The sequence below is a fragment of the Macaca nemestrina genome, chromosome 11, assembly GCF_043159975.1.
Source record: "Macaca nemestrina isolate mMacNem1 chromosome 11, mMacNem.hap1, whole genome shotgun sequence".
NCBI classification, from domain to species: domain Eukaryota; kingdom Metazoa; phylum Chordata; class Mammalia; order Primates; family Cercopithecidae; genus Macaca; species Macaca nemestrina.
In genome coordinates, this window is record NC_092135.1 from 94,124,879 (window position 1) to 94,150,659 (window position 25,781).

General features: G+C 40.7%; 1 protein-coding gene across 7 annotated transcripts in view; it reads right to left on the reverse strand.

Annotated features, from left to right (window-relative positions):
• The window catches only part of LOC105468168 (HECT, C2 and WW domain containing E3 ubiquitin protein ligase 2), a 384,482-nt gene that overhangs the window by 144,115 nt on the left and 214,586 nt on the right, over positions 1-25,781 (reverse strand). Inside the window, exon 1 of one of the 7 annotated variants that reach the window (XM_071073116.1) lies at positions 14,947-15,310. The exons of the other annotated variants lie outside the window; for them this stretch is intronic. The gene's annotated coding sequence lies outside the window, so the exon portion shown is untranslated. Of the gene's footprint in view, positions 1-14,946; positions 15,311-25,781 lie in introns of those variants that run through there. 7 annotated transcript variants of the gene reach the window in all.

Sequence of the window (25,781 nt, forward strand, 5' to 3'; positions counted from 1 at the left end):
ACTTAAAAATCACTGCATTTCAAAGATATCACATGGCTCCTCGGGGCAGAGGTCACGCCACTGCACTCTAGCCTGGGCGACAGAGCAAGACTCTGTCTCCAAAAACAAAAAAACAAGCAAACAAAAAATTCAATTTCTGTTTGGTGACTTTTTTTTTTTGAGATGGAGTCTCGTTCTGTCACCCAGGCTGGAGTGCAGTGGCGCAATCTCAGCTCACTGCAACTTCTACCTCCCGGGTTCAAGCAATTCTCTTGCCTCAGCCTCCAGAGTAGCTGGGATTACAGGCGCCTGCCATCATGTCCAGCTAATTTTTTCATTTTTTATGTTTTCAGTAGAGACAAGATTTCACCATGTTGGCCAGGCTGGTCTCGAATTCCTGACCTTGTGATCCACCTGCCTCGGCCTCCAAAAGTACTGGGATTACAGGTGTGAGCCACTATGCCTGGCTAATTTTTGTATTTTTCAAAATACAAAATAGAAAATAGAGATGGGGTTTCACCATGTTGGCCAGGCCGGTCTGATTCCTGACCTCAGGTGATCTGCCTGCCTCAACCTCCGAAACTGCTGGGATTACAGGCATGAGGCACCACGCTCAACCTGGTGAAATCTGTGATATTTAAAGAAATAAAAGTTAGCCCTTTGAAGTCAAGTGGCTAAATTGTACCATGAATATTCAGGTTCACACAGAACACAGATGTTCCATATATGACAAAAAAATAGGTCAGAAGCAGAATGAGCTGACCCTGAGCAGAAGCTGGATGGGGCTGTTTTGATTGCAGAAAACAAGTCCAAATGCCATAGCCAGTGACCATCCTTTGGCCTTCATAAGGAAGAAAAGCTGCTGCGTTATTCCCTGCCAACCATGGTGCTTGTCAAGTACTATTCTGATTATTCTAAATGGAAATTTTTCTTTGATGAGATCATATTCCTGATAATTCATTATCTTTGACAGATACAAACACTTCTGCCATTGAGTGGCAGCAACCCTTAATTGCAAATATGAATCCTGAGAAATAAACAAGTTTAGGGACACAGAGTTCACATTACTGTGAAATGCCTACTACAATCTCTACAACTGCTACTGCTCCTACTGTGGCTAGCAGAGCCATGGCCAGCCTTGGCACATCATACTAAGAAATGCCTAGAATGACTCATTCCTTTTCTTTGTTCCAAGAAGATCTATTTTAAGTAATCCTTTAAATTTTTTGTTCACACCTTTGTTTAGGTTGCAGTCAATTCTGGTCTAGCCTGAGAATCTTTTTAGATTGGTAGCATTTTCTCTGCTCAGATCTATTGTTCATGGATTTTTTTGTATACGCAACATATTTTTTTCCTATATTCAATTAACTATTTTTTTATCCTCATTTAGTACCTGTATGAGGTGATTTGGTTTTTTTCAAAACGCCCCCATCCCAAAGTAAGAACAATAGCTGGCCCAGGTGCAGTGGGTCATGTCTGTCATCCCAACAGTTCAGTAGGACAAGATAGGAGGACTGCTTGAGACCAGGAGTTTGAGACAAGCCTGGGCAATATAGCAAGACCCTGTCTCTAACATAAAAAAAAAAAATTTAATTAGCTGGGCATCGTGGCATGCACCTGTAGTCCTAGTTACTCAGGAGGCTGAGATGGGGGTGTCCCTTGAGCCCAGGAGTTTGAGGCTGCAGTGAGCCATGATTGCACCACTGCATTCTAGCCTAGATGACAGAGCAAGACCCTGTCTCAAAAAAAAAGAACAATAACTGAATATAAATAAGTATATCAAAGAAACAATTCTGAATCCCCCACATGTGTAATACAGAAGTAATTATAAATTTATTTCTTCCTTTAACCGAGTAAAGGTTCTGACAAATCATCGAATGCCACTGGTCTTTAAAACCAAGATACACTTGGCCACTTCCCTCTCTCGTTTCTCTTAACTATTCCAAATCTGTCTCTGTCCTCACATCCCCTACCTAATTTCCACCCTTACTGGAACTCTGTATGAACTCTGTGTCCCTAAACTCGTGCATTCTGTGGCATCTATAGAGGACATTAGGCCTTATCTCCCTTGATTTCTCCATCTTCCTACTACTATCTCCTCTGTATCTGTGCCTACTTCTTGCCTTTTTTTCTACTCCCCCTTACAGTGGTGCCTGCGGCCCCCTCCTCTCCACCAGTCACTTCCTCTCATCTTAATATTTAACCTTTTCCTCTAGAGGGACCTTCCACTCAGCCTAGAAACCTGCCAGCTTCCATGAGGCATACTCTCGTGCTTTTGTCTTTGCTCTTTGACCATTATCTTCCTTGCCGTCTTTCCCATCCTCATTCCTATTTCCTCTCCTACTAGGATTAAAGTGTCTGTTTTTCTGTTACAATACAGTCTATATTACAGGAGTATATATTCTAGATTCTTAGGTCACTTCCTAGTGGAAATATAATTACAAAGAAAGAAACATTGGAGATGTTAATACATATATACCCAAATACCTTCTAAATCTAATTTTGTTTGGTAGGGTTTATATTAAGCTTGTCTCTTCATGTCTCACAACTTCTTCATTCTCTTACAAATCTAGTTGGCTACACATTTTCTCTAAATAGAAAAGTGAAGTGTGTGTGCGTGTGTGTGTGTGCACACCTGCACACAGTCTCAAGTGGTCTTCCCACCTTGGCCTCCCAAAGCACTGGGATTACAGATGTGAGCCACCATGCCTGAACATGATACTTACCCAAAGTGATTTCATTTATTATTATTATTTTAAATTACAACTTAGGGCTACTCCAATTAATTCTGTTACTAACACTGGAATTACTTATGTTAATTCTGCTTCTTCAAGGGAGAAACAAAGTGTTTGGACCGAGGAGATAAAAGAGTAGAAATAAAAGATTACAACACACAACCCTCTTCTACTAACTATATAATGACTCAGATAAATTTCTCAGAGCTTGTTAATGAGGTGAGAAATAGGCCCCTTTTCCTTCATTAAAACATTAGTGACATTATTAAAACATAAAGGTAACATTATTTTTAGGAAGAACACCTAGGGTCTTAAATAGAATCTGTATATAAGCAGACTTACCAACATCTCCTGCACATTCACTGTCACAGCCTCACGGGTTACCTTCTCTTTTAGCTACCTGATCCTCCAGGGCAAAGAATGCCCAACTTCATTGCTCACAATGAATGAGGGGGTGGGTGGTGCTTCTTTAAAATGCTAATTCCTGCATGGTGGCTCATGCTTATAATCCCAGCACTTTGGGAGGCCGAGGCAGGCAGATCACTTGAGGTCAGGAGTTTGAGACCAGCCTCACCAACGTGGTGAAACACCAACTCTACTAAAAATACAAAAAATTAGCTGGGCGTGGAGGTGCATGCCTGTAATCCCAGCTATAAGGGAGGCTGAGGCAGGAGAACTGCTTGAACTTGGGAGGCGGAGGTTGCAGTAAGCCGAGACTGTGCCACTGCACTCCGGCCTGGGCAACAGGGCAAGACTCCATCTCAAAAAAATAAACAAACAAAATGCTAATCCTTGTGCTGATCTTCCAGAGATTTTGAATTTAGTAGGTTTGAGTCTGGGCTCAGAAATCTGAATTTTAGCAAGCACCCCAACCAGATGATTCAGATGCAAATACCATAAAGACCACATTTTGAAAAATTCTGTTCCATGGTTATTTCCAGGGAAATTGAGCAATCACAGCAATGCTGTGGACCATGCATATATCTTTGACTGTTGTCCCTCTCATTTGTTACCTTGTTCATTCATTCATTCATTTAACAGGTATTTATTGACTGACTACTATGAAGATCATAAAGATCTATTTCTTGCCATAAGGAGCTGACAGGATAGTGGTGGGAGACCGGCACATAGATATACTGCAATGCAAAAATTACTATGGTAAAGGTAACCGTGTTTTGTTAAAAGAGGAAAAAAGAGGAGGAATGATTAGCCATCCTGGTATCTGTGTGTGATTCATATGGTTCTGAGCTGCTGGGTTTAAAGTGTCTTTGGAAAGGGTTTACGGAGATCTCCTTTGAGAAGTCTACAAATCGAAGCCAGACACTGTTTCCTCATCCTTTCCCTAGACATATACATTTCTTTACCTTCCACGGTTCTCATTTTTGGTTCTATGAATGGTCATCAGAAACAACCAAGGAGTGGCCATATTTAAAGCTGAATTCAGAGGTTAATGTTACCATTTTTGCTTGGGCCCCACAAGATTATCCTTTTCTTCCCTGGAAAAGTTGATAATTATATTAACCTACAATGTAATTATAAAGAGTAATCTTTTAAAAAACTAATTCTTTTTTTAAAAAACTGACATACAAAGCTAAAATAATGTAAAAATAAAAACTTTAATTTTTTTTCAAGTTCTTTCTTCCCCATAATATTCCACACAGAGAGATGGGTGTGAAAATTATTTTTAAAAGATTAATTTTTTTCCTGTACATGATTCTTGGATTTCCAGAAAATTATCCTTTTAAGATAACAAGAGAATATATAGGAAACATGACCAGACATATCAGACAATCCAAACATATTCTAGATTTGGAAACATTTTTATGTCTATATTAAATATCTCCAAAACCTCCATACGGTACTAGAAATAAAATAGAAACAAAAAAAGTATCCAAAGCACTTACCCTCCTACCAATCAACCCAGGGGAGTTGAAAATAGAGGAGAAATTTTTTGAGGAAGATGCCATGTGACCGATTGTGCCAGAGAGAAGAAAAATAATACTTTCGAATTTTATTTTGCTTTAAAGTAATTCCATCTCCTCTATATTTTCTTTAAAAATGGCATAAATTCTAAATTGATTTTCAGTTACCTTTTGTGTATAAATTGAAAACAACTGTGTCCTGAGATTGGAACCATAAAGATGCCTGATCTTATTCTGGGTACACTCGGGAATTAGATGCCTGCCTGGAATTTGGGATTGGAGAGCAATACTAAGCTAGGAGTTGAACCAAAATAATCATTCTAGACCTGGGCAAAGAACACCCCTTCAGAGGGACCGCTTGACCGTTAAAATGGTACAAATTTACCAGCACGTACCAGGCCAGTTACTGGAATCCCAGAGCAACACAGAGGAGAAAACTGACAGCGACTTTGAGAGCTGAGCGATACTGTGGAAAGGGGTGGGTCTTCACCACTGAATGTAGCAAATCAAGCACCAATTTTATTAAGTGCTAGGATAATTCACTGGCAAACTTCCTTATGAATTTGCAAACTTAGCATTAGTTTTTAACACAATCTCCCTAGATGCCCAATTCTTTACATTAAATCTCTGAATGGAGAAAAGAGCGTGTCTGACGTGTTCAGAGATTACAATCATGGCACCACCAGGCCACCTGCTAAGAGGGCACCTACTGGTGACTACGGCTTTGAAGCCACTTGAATGGCACCAGAATGACTTGCTGAGAACAGTGTGCCCGAGATTGCAGAAATGGGCACCAAGACATTACAGGGCAGAAAAAAACAACGCATGCTGAGAAGAGCCAATGACAAGACTGCAAGGTCTGGCCTTGGGAATATCTGTGCACTGAAAGGTGTGCAAGACACTATCTCTGACATGGACCTCATCACCACCCTGGAAGGGAATGCTGGCAGGGTGGAGAGGTACAGGGCACATTGTTGAACTCACATCATGCACTACCAAGTTTGAGAGAGATGTTTTATCGCTGTATCCTCTATAGCAGGGTATCACAAGCAGGGCGTGGGGCCCAACTGGAGAATGTGAAATGTTTCACTAGATCCAAACTGGGTGACATATAGTCAAGTCTGAACCACACCCCTGAGGGGTCACCTGCACACTCACACCTCTAGATGTACTAGTCAAAGGGAGGAGGCTCTGCTAAGCAACTTCCTAGATAAAAACAATTGGTCCTAAACTATTTGATTAAACACTCATTTGAAAAGGAAAAAAAATTACTGACAGCCCAGTGAGAAGAAACACTTGGACTCATTTCAGTAAATCCCTCCCAAGAGTTACAGTCATGACCCAGTATATCAGATAATAAGGTGCAGTTCAGAAATGGCTTACAAAAGAATCAATTTCAAACACAGGTCGCACTGGCATATAGAAACATGTCTCTCTTCTGTTCAGTGGCTCCCTATTTTTCTCAGAGTGAAATCCAAAGTGTTGATGATGGCTTCCAGTGCCCACAGGACATGACCAACCACTCCCTCCAAGTACAGCTCTGACCTCACCCTTTCCTGCCTTCCCTGCCTCCCTCCTTACTCCCTTCCAGCCACACTGACCTCCCTGATGTCCCCAAAGGTGTGCTCAGGATTTGGCCCCAGGGACTTTGCTCTGGCCATTCCATTCATCTGGAACTTTCCCCCAGATACCCTTATGTCTCAACTCCTCCCTTCAATTTTGTAGCTCATATGTCACCTTCTCAATGTGGCCTACTCTGACTGCTTCATTTTGAAATGCAAGTCTTCCTCCAGCATTCCTGGACTATCTTACTCTGCTCAATTTCCTTTCCATAATCCTTATCACCTTCTCACATACTCTATACGAATCTAGTTACACATTTTAATATATTGTCTGTCTTCCTCTCTTGAATGTAAACTCCAAGAGGTCAAGGAATTTTGTCTATTCTGTTTACTGATGTATCCCAAGTGCCTAGAATAAAACCTGACACATAGTAGGTGCTCACATTTGGTTGAATGAAAGATATTGATAGCGACAAGAGGCAGATAAATGCCTAGGTAGATAGGGGCGAGTCCCTGGTGAAATGCCACCTTCAAGCCAAAAACAGCCTGAAGGCTGAAAGACCAGGCCACTGGTTCTGGATGAAAGCTGTGATCCAGAGTGAGAACCTCTGTTCGTGTTTGCCCACCCTTTCCTCATTGGTTTTTTCTGAATAATGCTTTTAAACCAATCAAATGCTGCCTTTTCCAATACTGCCTATGATCTGCCCTTCCCCCATCCTATGCCTATAAAAACCCCAGACTCAGCCACACTGGAAGAGACAACCTGACTTAGGGTGACAGATGACCTGACTTAGGGTGAAAGACCACCTTCCTGTCCCTTCTCCATTGAGAGCTGTTTCATTGCTCAGTATAATTCTCCAACCTCATCACCCTTCGATTGTCAGTGTGACGTCATTCTTCTGGGACGTGGGGCAAGAACTCAGGACCCACTGAATGCAGGTACTCAGAAGGCTGTTAATACTGTGGCCCTCTGCCCTCCACCAGTGGAGGGCAGCCACCCCATGCAACAAGAAGCAACACCAGGGCCAAGCCCCAGCCCCAGAGCCATGGGCCAGAGTGGGGCAAGGAGCTAACTGGGCTGTTAACACACTACCATCAGTCAGGCTGCAGACAGTGGGACTAAAAGAGCTAATTACCACACTGTAACACCCCTTCTGAGGCTTCAGGGTTATGGCCACCCCTGCCTAGGCACCACCACATTCCCCTTAGGGTGACGTGACTGGTCCAGCCACAAGCTCTGCACAGAGCCTGCCACTGCACCAGTGCTTGAAATGGCCAGCCAGACCACACATTCGCTCGCTCACATACCCGCTTCCTCTAGGGGCTGAGCACACAGTTGCAGCAGCTCCAGGATCCACACTGGACTGCAAGCCAAACGTGGCCAGGTGGGCCAACTAGACAGGGTGACTCCTGCTGCAGGGGCCGAGAAAAATCCTGCATCAGTATCTCGGTATCTTCTTTTGATTATATTATATTAATTTAATATTAGTACTATATTCTTAAAATATACAAAAGAGAAATAAAATGCTCACCATGGAATATACAAAGCCTTTTTAAAGAGATCTCCATCTTATTCAGTATAGGGAAAAACAAGGACAACATTGCAAATTCTTCGTAAGCATTATCAGGCAAATTCCACAAGACCAGCTTAAACTCTGGATCTTTATAATAATAATTTCCAATTAACATTCACACTTAATTCATCCACACTGCTGATGTGCCATTCAACTTTGTTTATGTCCTACAGTTAGTCACACCAAAACACAAAAAAGATAAAGAGGCTTACCTAAGATCACATAACCAGTTTTGAGTAAGGCCTTTGAAACATCTTAAAGTTCCTTCTTGATAAGGGCTTTCAGAGCATTTCTAAATTAAGATTTTTTCCCCCCAACTGAATGTTTTACTACATAGAATTTGTGATAACTCAAATTCTTTGATAATGCTTCAAATGGAAAATTACTAAAGGCTTACTTACATCAAACAAGAAACTTATAATTTATGGTGGCTATTGTAAAATTTATGATAAATCTCACGTGAAAATAAAATAAGGCATTTGCAATAGTTGCATCCAATTTCATGATAAAAATGTTAGCAGGAATGAGGTGTTCTTTGTAAAACTTGAGACTTAAGATTTCCGACTTAAAGATTTCTGAAGTCTCTTTCAAGTGCACAACTGCTGTCGGTACATGATTTTCCCCATCGTACTTGCATGACTACTTTCCTTTGGCAATTATGCTTTATAATGAATATGTAAACCCAAGCCCTTTTAAATGGTGAAGTATGGCCAGCATTTGGTAGCTCAGTAAACACCTTAGTGCAAGATCCAACATTAGGCCCTTCAAGAATGTTCTATGACATGATGATAAAATGCCTCAATCCTATTCCCTGTAACAAGACTCACAATATCAGAACAAGACTTCCTGCTGTCAAAGAACTTTCATAAGAAAGAGCAGAGTAAATGCTCTTTTTCCATTTGGATAATTTGGACAAGTGTAACAGGCCAAAGGGAGTTGAAAAGAACAGTTTAAGCCTCAAAGACAGAATGAAAATAGCAATTATAGAAGGGATAGAGAAAGTGATATTTATAAAAATTCATTCGACAAATACATACTGAGCATCCACTATCTGCTAGGCAATATTCTAAGTGACAGGGATTTGTGTAGGAATAAAAGAGTCAAAGTCTCTGTCCTGGTGGAGATTTTGGTCTGGTGGGGAAAGTAGTCAGTAAGCAGATACATAAACAAAAATGTAATGTCAAGTAGTGGTAACTGGCTTAAAGAAAGAGAGCTTGGGTATGGGTTGGAGACAGGTTAGTAGGAGAGTACAATTTTACATAGGTTGGTCAGGGAAGCATTTGAGCAGGAACCTGAATGAAGCAGGGAACTGAACCACAGGGAGATTTTGGGAAAAGGCATAACCCAAAAATGCAAAAGCCCTGAAACGGAAGCAAGCCTACCATGTTCCAAGGAACATCCAAGTGATATAGCCAGAGCAGCATGAATGAGGCAGAGACTGGGAGAAGAAGAGATGAGAGAAACAGGGAGGGGCCAGCTTCTAGACTGTAATAATAACAATAACACTCTCTAGAGCTTACTGCATGCCAGTGCTGTTCTAGCGTTTTACTTTTATTCACTCATTTAAACCTCTAACAACCCTTTAGGGTAGGAACTATTATCTATAAAATTTTTAACAATGAGGAAAGTAAAACAGGGAGAGGTTAAGAAATTTGTCTAGGATGATAAAGCTGGTACAGCAGTCCCCTCTTATCCATAGTTTCACTTTCTGCAATTTCCGTTACCCAACGTTAACCCTAGTCTGAAAATATTAAATGGAAAATTCCAGAAACAAACAACTCATAAGTTTTAGATTGTGCACATTCTGAGTAGTGTGATGAAATTTTGCATTGTCCCTTCCATCCTGCCCAGATGTAAATCATCTCTCTGTCCAGCAGGTCCATGCTGTAGATGCTCCCTGCTTGTCAGTCACTTAGTAGCCATCTCAATTATCAGATCAGCTGTCATAGTATCTCATCACGCAGGCATTTTGTCATCTCACATCATCACAAGAAGAAGATGAAGGGTGAGTACAGTACAGTAAGATATTCTGAGAGAAAGAGATCACAATCACATAACCTATTTTGAGAGAGACCACATTCACATAACTTTTGCTATAATACATTGTTATAATTGTTCTATTTTGTTATTAGTTATTGTTTATCTCTTACTGTGCCTAATTTATAAAGTAAACTTTATCATAGGGATATATGTATAGGGAAAAAGAGTGTATGGTACAGTTCAGCACTATCCGCAGGTTCAGGTATCCACTCGGGGTCTTGAAACGTATCCCCCATGGATAAGGGGGAATTACTGTATGTACAGAGCGAACTCAGTCCTGCTCCGGTGACGACGCTCCTCAACACCACACCTTACTGTCTGTCTAGACCATACTCTGAGGATAATGGAAAGTCATTGAAGGATTTAAAGCAGGGAAGTGACATGATCTGCATTAAAAAATGATAATGATAATTCTGGCTGCTGTGTGCAGAACAGACTGTAGAAGGGCAAGAGAGGATGATGCACAATGCTTCATGCCCAGGCCAATCAGCAAGCATGGGAGCCATAACCTGGACATGACTCTCCTCCATCTCCATCCCACCTGTGCAGATAGAGCTACAGCTGATACAAATATCCACCTTAGTGCAAAAGGCTGTGACCCAATCTCACATTCTTCAGTTCAACAACGCTCAGTGGTAGGGGCGGGGGGGCACTCATCCTCCTCTAAGCCCTCTCCAAGTCAAACACCATCCTGTAATTTCACTGTCTACCTCCACTACGCTCTTCTCCTCCCTCTCTTTATTCAAACAACTCCCGAAAGTCCAATTTTCCCCACACTCAATTTTAATCAGTCAAAATATAAAGCTCTGATTCTCTACCACTTCGTAGCTCAGTGAAACCCTTAATGCAACATGTTTACTATACCACTGGTGTTCAGTCTACATAAACCTTTATTTACCAACAAAGTTTGGCTCTGTGTCCCCACCCAAATCCTACCTCAAATTGTAATCCCCATGTGTCAAGGGAAGGGCTTGTAATCCCCACATGTCGAGGGAGGGAGGTCATTGGATCATGGGAGTGGTTTCCTCCATGCTGTTCTTGTGATAGCTAGTGAGTTCTCATGAGATCTGACAGTTTTGTAAGGCAGTTTTCCCTGCTTTTGCTAGCTTCTCTCTCCTGCCACCTTGTGAAGAAGGTGCTTGCTTCCCTTTTACCTTAGGCCCTGATTGTAAGTTTCCTGAGGCCTCCCCTGCCATGTGGACTGTGAGTCAATTAAATCTCTTTCCTTTATAAATTATCCAGTCTCAGGGAAGTTTTTTATAGCAGTGTGGAATGGACTAATACACCAACAAAAGTATGTTTTCCTTTTCTATGTATATATCACACATTACGGGTGCAATGAGAATAACACATTACTTGATACTGATGTTGCCAGGCTGCCACTGCTAGGTAACAGCTGATTTGGGTTTAAATTTCATTTCTCCCATTCGCTGGATTTATGACCTTGGGCAAGTCTTGAAAACTGCATAGACTCTGTTTTTTTTTAATCTATAAAATGACAGTAATCACACTTCAGGTCAGAAAGCTGTGAGGAGTACATGAGTATAGTATGTGAACCTGGCATATATCAGGAGCTAAACATACGAGTTTTAAAAACCTATTTCGGGCCAGGCACGGTGGCTCACACCTGTAATCCCAGAACTTTGGGAGGCTGAGGCAGGTGGATCACTTGAGGTCAGGAGTTCAAGACCAGCCTGACCAACATGGTGAAACCCTGTCTCTACTAAAAATACAAAAAATTATTTGGGCATGGTGGCAGGTGCCTATAATCCCAGCTACTTGGGAGGCTGAGGCAGGAGAATTGTTTGAATATCCCTTGAACCCAGGAGGCGGAGGTTGCAGTGAGCTGAGATTGCGCCACTGTACTCCAGCATGGGCGACAGAGCAAGACTCTGTCTCAAAAAAAAAAAAAAAAAATGAAACCCTATTTATTCCTTCTTTTAAAGGGAGTTATGTTTTCATTTGAGTACTCAAAAGCACAATTCACCAACTTCATTTCCTTAGCTTTTACTTTTAAAATTTATTTTATTCTAATTTCTCATAAATATACATAAATTAAAACAAAAGCATGCTCATTAATGTTTCTTGAAACACTGCTTTCTTAATCCACAGATGCCGAAAGAACAGGCAGCACGGGTGAAGTCCTTACTGTACGGTGATTGTAAACTATGCCACTAAGAGCATAGCACAGTATATCACACGCAGTATCTCAGTGCTGCCCAGTTCTTGAATGGAAGGTCACTCAAAGCTTAAAATTCTGTCAATGAGCTTTAGGCCTGGCTTGATAAGGAACCAGATGGAGATGCCCTCATCTCCCTACACAATGAAACCAGGATCTTGAATATAGTGTTCAACTTGAGAATCTCTACCTTGTCACTATGTGTGTAAAAAGTTACCAGGAATGATAATAGCAATTTGATTACAGACCCTCCTTTCTTTCCTCTAATTATTTAAAACATACCATGCAGGCCAGGCACAGTGGCTCACGCCTGTAATCCCAGCACTTTGCGAGGCCAAGGCAGGCGGATCATGAGGTCAGGAGCTCAAGACCATCCTGGCCAACATGGTGAAACCCCGTCTCTACTAAAAATACAAAAATTAGCTGGGTGTGGTGGCAGGTGCCTGTAGTCCTAGCTACTCAGGAGGCTGAGGCAGGAGGATCACTTGAACCTGGGAAGCAGAGGTTGCAGTGAGCCAAGATGGTGCCACTGCACTCCAGCCTGGCAACAGAGTGAGATTCCATCTTAAACAAACAAACAAACAAACAAAATGCATATATTAAGCTTGCACTCAAAGATAATCTCTTTTAATAGTAAGTGAAGTTTAGCAAACTCTAGAATCTGTAGGATGTTACTTTTACACTGCACCTAATGCTGAAAATTCAGAGAAATATATAATCATTATGAAATACAATGTTCAGTACAAAAGCATCCTTTGGTTAGGAGTAAATTATTCCTTTGATTTTAATGAGTTCATATAATATGGATGAGGAACTCTAACAGTTAACTTTATTTAAAGAAGGAGGTTACTCTTATTGAACTAAACCAAATACTTGTTGGAGCTCATCTAATCTCATCCTTAAAATATTAGTTGGAAGCATATGGGAATGGCTGGGGGCAGCGGCTCATGCCTGTAATGCCAGCACGCTGGGAGGCCAAGATAGGAGGATTGCTTGATGCTACGAGTTAGAGACTAGCCTGGGCAACACAGCAAACCCTGTCTCTACAAATAATTTTTTACAATTAGCTGGGCATGGTGTCACACACCAGCAGTTCTAGCTACTCAGGATGCTGAGGCAGGAGGATTGCTTGAGCCCAAGAATTCCAGACTACAGTGAGCTATGATCATGCCACTGCACTCCAGCCTGGGCAACAGAGTGAGACCCTGTCTCTAAAAAAAAAAAAAAAACACACACAAAAAGCAGTGTGACAATCCCCCAAAGAGCTAAAAACAGAACTGCCATTCAACCCAGCAATCCCATTACTGGGTATATGCCCAAAACAATACAAATCATTCTATCATAATGGCACAAGCCTGTGTATGTTCACTGCAGCACTATCCACAATAGCAAAGACATGGAATCAACCTAAATGCCCATCAATGACAAATGGGATAAAGAAAATGTAGTACATATACACCATGGGATACTATGCATCCATAAAAAAGAATGAGATCATGTATTTTGCAGGAGCATGGATGGAGCTGGAGGCCATTATTCTTAGCAAACTAACACAGGAACAGAAAACCAAATACTGCATGTTCTCACTTATAAGTGGGAGCTAAAAGATGAGAACTTATGGACACAAATAGGGGAACCACAGACACTGCGGCCTACTCGAGGGTGGAGGATGGGAGGAGAGAGAGGATCAGAAAAAGAAATTATTGGGTACTAGGCTTAGTACCTGAGTGACAAAATAATCTGTGCAACAAACCCCTGTTACACAAGTTTACCCACATAACAAACCTGCATATGTACCCCTGAACCTAAAACAGAAGTAAAAAAAAAAAACGAAAAGAAGCAGGTGGGAGCAATATTTCTGAAACATTCACTGCTCCTGATCCTAAAGAACAATGTTACAAAGTGACTGCTCCCTGTGGGTCCCTCCCCAAAACTGCTTTATTAGATCAGTTACCTTTCCAGAGATGACTGCTCATGTAAGTCTTTACTAAATCATCAACATACTTTTCACTAAACTGTGCTCAGTGAGGGCACTACAGGCATTCTAGTGAGCAATTCTTTGTGAGAGTCTATTCAATACATTGCAGAAACATTAGCATCCTTGGCTCTCAGGCACTAAATGCCAGTTGCACCCTACATGGCAATAAAAATTAACATCACCACCCCTCTTGAGAATCACTGATTGGCATTTAATAGCCAAAAAGTCAAAAATTTCACTGTATAAAACCAACTTGCAAGGGATTAGGATAAAACTAAAATTTTGCCCTGGAGTTGTTTCAGTTGTTAAATAATTAATTAAAGTAGATTTTCTGCTTGCAAATTTTAGAGGTCTATAGAAAACTGGGTCAGTTTGCCACAGTTGCCACAAGATAATATATAAAAACCATGGTTTTATTCTCAAGTTAAAGTTTGGTTGTAAGACTGTCATTCAATCAACAGTTTCTAGAATACGGATGTCTATGAATACTTGCCCATATGAAATTTACCTTAAAAGTAAATCTGTTTTCACATCACACTCCCTGAGAGAAGAACTTTAAAATGTGTCAAAAACCATGATTATTCCAGGGACAGATAACCTGCCATGAAATCTATTTAGACTCAACCTAAGGCAATTTTCCAAAGCATTTTCTTGTAGGTAGAACCTGTACTTAACATCACAGTAACATCACAATCCATTTAAAACAAGCAGACCCTAAAAATTCACAATGAGGTGATTGTCTATTTATATGTAAAAGTTTTGCATGCTTTAATCTCAGCACTGATCTCTTATGCCCAGTTGTCAAGTGATCAATGTGCCGCATAGTTTGTTAATAACTGTCCCTCATCCAGCTGGGAGGTGACCACATTTAAGAGCTTTTCAAAGTGTAAGGCAGAGAAAACTGTAAATCCCAAACAGCTGGACAAGGAAATCAGGTGACAGTGGAATTCCTTCCACAGCACTTTCCAGTATCTTACCTCATATAATCCAAAGGTTTTAAAATCCATCATTCAAATGAGACTTAGGGAGCAGCAAGAAGAAATATGGCATTCTCCTTAAAATCATACACCTGGCCAACCCATGTGGCAGTTTCATTCACAGAAGCAGCCAGAGCTGAACTGAGGTCAAGGCAGGTCTGGAGTTCTAAGGTGGCTTTGAAAGCTCTGCAGGTCAACTTCACGGATGCTCCTGCTTCTCTTCCTCTTCCCCCAAAGTTCTAGAAATGAAATACTAGATAGGATTCCGGCAGGTCTCTAGCAAGAGGCTCCTGTCCAGTACGAATGACAATAAAAGCCACTCCTGCCTTTCATCAAGACTTATCACTGTCCAGGCATCCTAAGTGAAAAAAAATGTATCACGTCCCTTCGGCCGAGGCAGCCGTGGCCACACCCCTGTAAAGGGTACAGGATGCAATCGCCCCATCCTCCCCTCAGCTTCCTTCCTTTGCTTTTCCATGGGAGAATTCCAAAGAATGAGTTATGTGTACACACACACACACACACACACACACACAGCCTGGGCTGATGTCAGACAAGCTGACTGCAGTCACAGAAAGAGGAGCTTGCTATTTGATTTACTCAGAATACAGTGGTCACTACCTGAGAACTCCAACTTACCATTACCATAAATCAGACAGAGCATTCATTTAGGTTACTGAAATGGGCTTACAGTATTTTAACTAATCCAGAGTGAAATTTGTGGACTTGTGATTTCAAACTGTGAAAATGGACTAAAGTTTTTTCAAATGTATTATAGCTTTAATGAAAATCCAAACATGCAGTTATCAATTCAGAAGTTATTTTCAAACCTGACTTTTAATGTGAAAATAGATACAATCATCAATCTAGCTAATGCTCTTGTCTTATACTGGAAAGAGTTGGGGTAGGGAAATCCCCAGTTCAGATCCATCATTCTTTAATCGAGAAAGGGGCTTTCTGAAGCTGTTAGCCCACCTGGGTCAGCAGTTGCAATTACAAAGTGCTGGTTTAATGTAATCAAAGGCTATAAGACCATCTCTCTCCAGCAAATCTCCAGGAAAACGAGACAAAATGGTCTTACATGTCAAGTACATTTGCTGTGAAAAGATGCAAACTAAATTTAAGCTGCACACTACATTTGACGGCTGCAATTACCTCTCTATTATTCCCTTAACCCAGACACAGTTTGCCCTGAAACTTCGAAGGACCACAGAGCTTTGGGCTGATTCTGGAGTTGGATGAGTGAACACAGCAAGCCAGGCACTCCAGGATCACCATCACCCTGTCCAGGCCTCTTCTGGACATGTAAACCCAGCCCAGTTTTAGAAGAAATCACTATGACTTTCCAGCGTCCTAGCAAACAACAATAATAGCAAGTACGCTCAGAATGGCAACTATGTGCCAGGGACACATAGGAGATGCTTTTAAAATAGTATCAAATGAGTGCCACTGTGCTGTAATAATAAGGTCAGTAGTGTCATTAGGCCCATGTTACAGATGATAAAACTGAGGCTCACCGAGAAGAAGTGATAACAGCCAGGAGTTGAAGTCTCATCTGAAAGACACTTAAACCTGATACTCTGCCTTCCTCAAATAACACTCTTAAAAACACCAGCAACCTCACTAACTTAGGTGGCCAATGGGTCCACAGTGGGCTCAGTCACCATTGGGAGATAAGAAAAATAAATCTAGGCCAGGAACCATGGCTCACGCCCACAATCCAAGCACTCTGGGAGGCCAAAGTAGGAGGGTCACATGAGGCCAGGAGTTCAAGATCATGGTGAGACACCATCTCTACAAAAACTTTTTTTTTAACTTAGCTCAGCATGGTGGAATGCACCTGTAGTCCCAGCTACTCAGGAGGCTGAGGTGGGAGAAGCGCTTGAGCCCAGCAGTTCGAGGCTACAGTGAGCTACAATCCTGCCAATGCAAATCAGTCTGAGCAACAGAGTGAGATCCTGTCTCTAAAAAGAAAAAGAAAGGAGAAAAAGAAAGAATAAGAAATCAGAAAGAATAAATACATTTCCTCTTTTTGGCATCAAAGTTGGCTACAGCCTATGTATAACAAATAGACTTCTTAACAAGGTAAGCCTCTCTGTTTTTATCCCCAGGCAGGGATAGAGTATATAATCTTGAGCTCTTGACTACTTTCTAGTTACGGACCAACAGACTCTCTGTTGGGTAGAAGAGAGACTCACCCACTCTGCTTATGGTGCAGCTGTTACTATCACTCAATCCCTGGTCTCTGAATTCCACCTGCTGCTCCTATCACTCTGGTCCTGCAAGCCATCATTCTTTGCCTTCCAAATACCATAACATTTGGTACATACAACACTTTATCTGCACTCTAGGTTCTGGGTCACCCTCATATTACCAATGCCTACATGTGACAATCTATTTTCCTATATGGAGAAAACCTACTTCCCCCCAGCATAAGACACTATCATAATGGAATTAGATTTCCCGGCTAACCAAGAAAGAAACTAAAAGGCAGGGCAACAGTGGTTGATGAATGTTGGTGCTTCGATTTCAAGCCATCACACATGTATTCTTTCATTGGGATGGTAATTTTTTAAGCACAAGTAATTCAGCCAGTACTACTTTAATCATAGTAAATGATTATATTGAGAAGCTATATCCAGAGTATCACAAATTCACATATGCTTTCCTTTCTCCAAACCACACCCTGTTGTGGTGAAAGTCGAGCAAAACCAACAGCAACAAATAAAAAGGGGAAGCACATTAATAACAACTTTTTATCAACCAAACACTCTTATGTTTTTACTTACTATGATATCATATGGTGCTAGGCACTGGGAGGTAGCTACGAACAAAATAAACATAGCCCTTGCCTTCACAGAGCTTATATTTTAGAGAGAAAAACATTAAATAAATAGAAAATGAATTCTTTAATTACAATTATGACACATGCTTACAAAGGAAAAAGAAAACATCCTCAGAGTATGGATGGGCCGTCAACACGACGTGGTCAGGAGAAAAAGAGAGCGCTCACTCCAGGCATTGGCATATGAACCACGCTCTGAAGGGATGAGGCTGGTGAAGGAGAACAGCATCTAGAAATTTCAAGAATTGATGTAAAGGAGAAAAAGGGAAGCTTAAGAATGAAGGAATGGAAATTATCCCCCAATCATCTTTCCCATTTCCATCAGATCTCCTACTGCAAGCCCAACTGATTATTACAGTCTCCAACATTCAAAGCTACTGATCTAGCAAGGATGCCCATGGGTAGAAATGTGATTTATGGATGCTGAATGGATTAATTATACACAATTAAAGACATCACTTTATAAAGTAGCTCATTTCCCAAAGCTTGCAGAATATTTATTGAGAGTAAAGCAGGGAAGAGCAAAGACATAGTCCTTAGATTACAACACAAATTGGCAATGGAAAAATTCAGCAGTGCCTCCTCCACCTATCTTTATGCTGGTACAAAAACACAAACTAGAATCAAGGTTAGCACATCAGGAAGGAACAACCTTTTTCCTGAAAATCCCATTATGAATTTCCTTTGTGTTTTGCATTTTGCATGCCTCTGAGGCTGACATCACTCATATACATTACTGAAGCCTCACAGCATGTGTCTGCCTATCTGCTGTAATTTTTATTGGAGACTTCTTCTTCCAACCCTGTGTTCCTAAAGCAGCCAGAGGAATGCTTGTCCCGTTGTCACTCCATTTTCAGATTCCCAAAATCTTTCAATGGGAATACACATCATTCTGTGTATAAATCAGAGAGCTTTTTGAAAATATACACAGAAGTGAGGTAGCTGCTAAAATATCAAGGGTAGGACCTCAAATCTAAACCCAAGTTGATATATGTGTACAAAATACATGTATTTTCAAATCTGGCTTAGAAAGTAGGCCATTAAATTCACTAAAAACGATCATGACTATTATTTGTTATGTTATAAAAACTGAATACATGCTAGGCCCTATAAGTGTGTACACACACTCACTTAATCCTCAGAGTAACCAGAGTAACAATCCCTATGTCATAAATTAAGAAAACTAGGGGATAGATTGAATAACTTGTTCACAGAAGATCACATAGCTAGAAACCAGTTGGACTTCAAATCTTGGGTCTGTATGACATCAAAGCTTACCCATACTTTTGCCACTCTTCTACAGCTTCCCCCCACAATAACTACCTACCATTCACAGAATGTCAAGAATTACGCTCAGTAATTAAGAATCATTCACTGAAAGAATTCTCACAGTAATTCTGAGAAGTGTCCTCAGCCCCTAGATGAGGAAACGGAGCTCAGAGAATTCCAGTAACTTGACCAAGAGAACACCACAGCAAGGCTGAAAGGTGCAGAGGGAGATTTCCCAGAACGCTGCACAATTTCAGGAGAAATCTGTGTGGTACGATGAGTTTAGTAAAAGTAATTAAGGACTCGTTGCTTTCTCAGGGTTGTTCAGTTTTATCTGGGAAATTATCAATATGCTTTGGAAGAGAAGAAAATCCCCAAAGGACAGATTTCCTCATCTTAGGTGGACAAGGAAATCCCTCTAGGAATGTTCATTCAAGCCAAAATATCAGCATTGTGATCCATTACTTCCATACACAAAAATAAATGACCCTCAGTTATCTATGTTTAACAGATCAATACCCACAAGCAGATGTAATGTGCCAAAAACTCTGAAAGCTATACACCAATTAGAATAAATGTAGTTCTTTTCCCTTCACCTACTTCCACCACAGAATTAAAGACCCAGCTATAGTAGTATCTGCTTTATTTGACTGGCATATGTCTTGAAGCTCTTAGGATTTAATATTTTTCCTCATGGGAGAATTTCATCTTAATATCTACGAGTACTATATTTTTCCTTAATGGTGAACTTTGTGTTAACATTGCATTAACTCCATATTAATGGAAACACAAATGTTTCCAAGTGAAATATTAAGGGGTTTAAATGCAACCCCTCTTCTCTAATTCAATTTATAACTCTTTAAATGCACAGTTAATGGGTTCTTCAGCTATGTTATTTTTCATTCCAAATTAAATTATATTATTGTAAACCAGAGGGAATTTAAGAATAGGTTTTAAGCATGCAAAAATCTTCAATTAAGATGAAAGTACTTAGTAGAGAAGGATGTGAAATTACTTCACCTGTACATTTATGTTGTTTCTGTCTGTAAAATGGGAACATTACCCTTTTCCAATAATGCTTTGCATATAGCAATGAACACAATAATATACCCTGGAGATGCTCTCCTGAAATAACACACTCAGAGATTCTAACAGATTCACATTAGTGAACAAAATTGGCATTTATACTTTACCACCATAGTGTATGATTCAGAATTAAACATATCACGCAGATTCCCACATGCTGAAAGAGTAGTTCTTAAATTTTATTGTGTCTTAGAATCATCTGGGACTCATGTTTAAAATTCATACCCCATAGAGCAAACCACAGAAATTGTGATTTAGTAGGTACAGGATGGGTCTTAGGAGTCTGCATTTTTTAATTTTCAATTTTTGTGGGTACATGGTAGGTACATATATTTATATGGTACATGAGATACTTTGATACATGCATACAATGCATAATAATCACATCCGGGTAAATGGGGTATTCATCACCTGAAGCATTTATCCTTTCTTTGTGTTAAAAATAATTCAGTTATACTCTTAGTTACTTTTAAATGTACAATAAATTATTGTTGACTGTTGTCACCCTGTTGTGCTATCAAATGCTAGATCTTATTCATTCTATCTAACCATATTTTTGTACACATAAACTATCTGCACTTCCCCGCAACCCACTACCCTTCCCAGCCTCTGGGAACCATCATTCTATTCTCTGTCTTCATGAGTTCAATTGTTTTCATTTTTAGCTCCCACAAATAAGTGACAACATGTGAAGTGTGTCTTTCTGCCTCTGGTTTATTTCAGTTAACATAATGACCTCCAGTTTCATCCATGTTGTCACAAATGACAGGATCTCATTCTTTTTCATAACCAAATAGTACTCCATTGTGTGTGTGTGTGTGTGTCTGTGAATATGTGTGTGTATATATATGATACATATATATATCACATTTTCTTTTTCCATTCATCTGTTGATATAAACATAGGTTGCTTCCAAATCTTGGCTATTGTGAACAGTGCTGCAGCAAACAGTGCAGATATCTCTTTGATACACTTATTTCCTTTTTTTGCATATATACCTAGCAGTGTAATTGCTGGATCATATGTTAGTTCAATGTTCACTTTTTAGGAACCTCCAAGCTGTTTTCCATAATGGTTGTACTAGTGTACATTCCTGCCAAGGTGTACAAGGGTTCCCATTTCTTCATATCCTCACCAGCATTTTAAAAGCCATTTTAACTGGGGTGAGACGATATCTCATTGTAGTTTTGATGTGTATTTCTCTGCTGCTAGATATATTGGAAGTCCATTGTATGTTGTTTCTTTTCTCCTGCTGCTTTTAGCATCCTTTCTTTATCCTTGACCTTTGAAAGTTCCATTATTAAATGTCTTGAGGTAGTCTTGTTTTAGTTAAATCTACTTGGTGTTCTATAATCTTTTTGTATTTGAATACTGATATCTTTCTCTAGGTTTGGGAGGTTTTCTGTTATTATCCTTTTGAATAAACTTTCTACCACTATCTCTCTCTACCTCCCGAATAAGGCCAGTAACTTAGATTTGCCCTTTTGAGGCTGTTTTCTAGATCTTATAGGCCTGCTTCATTCTTTTTTATTCTTTTTTGTCTCCTCTGACTGTGTATTTTCAAATAGCCTGTCTTCAAGCTAATTCTTTCTTCTGCTTGAGTTTCCGAGGCATTCTTCAGTATGTCAGTTGCATTTCCAACTCCAGAGTTTCTGTTTGACTCTTTTTAGTTATTTCAAGCTCTTTGTTTAACTTATCTGATAGGATTCAAAATTCCTTCTCTTTGTTTACTTGAATTTCTTTTAGTTTCCTCAAAACAGTCACTTTGAATTCTCTGTCTGACTGATCACAAATCTCTGCCTCTCCAGGATTGGTCACTGTGTCTTATTTAGTTCTTTTGGTGAGGTCATGTTTTCCTGGGTGGTCTTGATGCTTGTGAATGTTCTTCAGGGTCTGGGCATTGAAGAGTTAGGTATTTATTGTAGTCTTTGCAGTCTGGGCTTGTTTGTACCTGTCTTTCTTTGAAAGTATTCCAGATATTTAAGGGACTTGGGTATTGTGATCTTAAGTTTTTGGTCACTGCAGCCATATCTTCATTACAGGGCATCCCAAGCCTTATAGTAACAGTGTGACTCTTGCAGACTCCTATAGGTACCACCTCGGTAGTCTTGGATAAGATCTAGAAGAATTCCGTGGATTACCTGGTAGAAACTCTTGCTCTCTTCCCTTATTCCTCCTAAACAAATGGAGTCTCTCTCTCTCTCTCTCTCTCTGGGTGTGTATGAGTGTGTGTGTGAGTGTGTGAGTGTGTGTGTGTGTGTGTGTGTCTCTGATGAGCTCTCTGAACTTAAGAGAGGAATGACACACAGACTCCTGTTATCACCACCACTGGGACTGCACTGGGTCAGACCTGAAGCCAGCACAGCACTGGGTCTCATCCAAGGCACATGTTAACCACTGCCTGGCTACCACCTCTGTTCACTCAAGGGCCTAGGGCTCTACAATAAGCACAAAACAAAGCTAGCCAAGCTTGTGTGTTTTCCTTCAGGGTGGCAAAATCCCCCCCAGTCCTAGGCAGGCCTAAAGATGCCATCTAGAAACCAGGGCCTAGAGTAGGAAACCTTAGGAATCTACTTGATGTTCTATTCCACTGCAGCTGAGCTGGCACCCAAGTCACAAGACAAAGTCCTTCCACTCTGCCCTCATCTTTCCACAAACAGAGGCATTTCTCCCTATGGCCACTACTGCCCTAGGTCCATGGTAAGCACTGCCTGGCTACTGCTGATATTCATTCAAGGCTTACAAAGCTCTTCAGTCAGCTTGCAGTGAATGATGCCAGGCCTGGAACTCTTCCTTTAGAGCAGTGGGCTTCCCTCTGGCCCAGGGTAGGTCCAGAAATGCCATCTAAAAGCCAAGACCTAGAACTGAGGACACCAGTGAGTACTGTCCTCACCCACTGTGGTCAAGCTGCTACCTAAGCAGTAAGACAAAGTCCCCTTACTCTTCCCTCTCCTTTTCTCAAGCAGAAGGAGTCCCTCCTCTTAGCTGCCACAGCTGGGAATCTGCTGGGTCATACCTGAAGCCAGCATGACTTTGAGTCTCACCAAGGCCCATGGTGAGTACTACCTGGGTACTGCTGCTGATTATTTAGGGCCCAAGGGCTCTTTAGTCAGGAGGTGATGAATCCTGACAGGTCTGAGTCCTTCCCTTCAAGGAAGTGAGTTCCCTTCTGGCCCAGGGTGTGTCTAAAATGTCATCCAGGAGCTAGGGCCTGGAAGGGAGGCCTCAAGACTCTGTCTGGTGTCCTATCCTACTGTGGCTGAGCTGGTATCCAACTTGCAAGACAAAGTCCTCTTTATTCTTCCCTCTCTTCTCCTCAAGTGGAATGCAGGGGTCTCTTTTGGAACCGTGAGCTGTGCTGCCTGGGGGTGGGAGAGGGATGGCACAAGCACTCCCCTGGCTACCCCAGCTGGTATCTCCCTAGGTCACATGCCCCCAAAGTCTACTGGCTCCAAGCCCAGCACAGCACCAGGACTTGCCCAGGAATTGCAGTCCTTGTGGCCTAGACTGCCTTTAATGTTTATTTACTACCCCAGAGCAATTTAACCCATGGTGGTGAGGCTTGCTGGGATTCAGGTTCTGACTGCTAGAATGAGTGATCCCCCTCTGGCTAGGGCTGGTCTAAATGCTCTCTCTGTGGGTGCCAGCTAGGTTCTGCCCAGTGCTGCTTTCTGCTGTGACAATGCAGCACTGCATTTCAATGAAAAGTCCCACAACACTGCATTCTTCCTCCCCAAGCACATAGATTCTCCCTCTGTGCCACTCGCTGCTGCTAGAGGTTGGGGGGATGTAGTGTCGGCAATGAAAAACTCTCTCTCCTACCCTCTTCAGTGCCTCTTTCAGTGATATGAAATTAAAACCAGATACTGTGATTGCTCACCCAATTTTTGCTTCTTATGAAGGTGTTTTTTTGTGTGTGGAGAGTCGTCCAATTTGGTGTTACTGTGGTGAGGACAATCAGTGGAGGCTTCTATTCCACCATCTTGCTCTGCCCCCTAAAGTCTGCATTTTTAAACAGTTACCTCAGCTAATTCTGACACAGGTACTCTTCGAACCACATTTCTAAGAAACAATGGTGTAGAGTCTTAAAATCCAATAGACCATGTATTAATGTACACGTATAGGCACATGTCATTTTTGATTTTGCATATTCATTTTATTAAACTCAGAAACAGACATACATCTGTACCTGCACTGTGTCTCTTACCTTAACAGCTCACAATTATTATGTTCAATCTGCTTTTAAATAAAGAATAAAAGAGCACAGTAAAAGGACAAGCAAGGACAGGAATAATGAAGACAGAAAGGGGCACTAACATGAGAACAAAGTTTTAGGTTCTATTTAAGCTGAGAACAGTGCTCCACAAAATATGGACCATGGGCAAGTGCTGGTCTACGAATTGGTTGTTAATAATCTGAGATAGGTCTAGAAACTGACTGGAAGCTCTTAGAAAGTTTTACAGAAATTTGTCAGAGTAATTTCATGTCTATTCAATCTAACGATAAAATTTGGGGCTCATATTTTGTGGATCTTATATTTTATTCCATTTCTTTTTCTACTAGTTTATTTTTACTCTATTTTACCTAAAAGATCAATGTCCATGATGGGTCCACAGGTAGTCAGTGAAGCATTGGTGAACTCTACAGAGAATAATTGGCCTTCTTGGTTAGTCCAGTGAGCCTCTCCTAACCCAGGATTTTAACACAAAAGTGAATATCCTCAATTTCTCATAATTACTTACTGTGAATCTGTCAGCAATGAACGATCTCTGTTTTCTGGGAATCTACCAACCTCTTTTTAGCCTATATCCCCTTTTAGAATAACATTTTAGTAACATTTCTTAAAAGTTTACTTTCAACAGTGTAAAGCAGTACTTTTTCACTTTTATTTTTCTTTTAATTTTCAGAGACCCTTGAGTCTTAACATTTGAGGATTCAGTGACGAATGCTATGATTGTATTAATATCTGTACCCTATCTATGTATTTTTGCTAACACGAAACTATGGTCTCAGGCTATTCTCAAAAAGCAGGTCCTTTAACTGCTTTGCTCATCTTAATGCCAGTTCCCTATCAACTATCTAATGACTTTCTTGATATGTGGCAATGATAACAGTAATAAGAAGCACAAAGTATCAGTAAATTATTCTAGTCATAAATACATGGGACACGGGTCTCATTTTGCGGTTTCCCTGCCTCCTAGTAAACTTTGAAACCTAATTTTCTCCCTTGTTGAAGACCTGCATTGTAAACAGTATTAAAGTTAAATGTTAGATATATTCTTTACGGTTTCTGCTTCCTGGTTGATATATCCCTTGGTGGTCCCCTACAGTTTCTACTTTTGGTATACAAGTGTTGCCAAGAAAAACATTTTCCCTTTCCAAGTTAAACATGGTGTTTATAAAAGGTGTAGGATGGAGAACCTGGAAGTATGAATCTGTGCATACAATGGGTAAAGTCACAATAATAGCAACCACTTTCCCAGCTGCCAAGATCTCTAGCCAGGAAGAATAAAAACGAGGATTTTTTCCTCCCTACATAATTGTGTCCCCCTTTTAGAAGAGTTAGGAAGTCAACCATTAAGTGTCCAAATTTGCTTTCTGATGCTTACTAAATTTCTGATGCACACTAAATTTG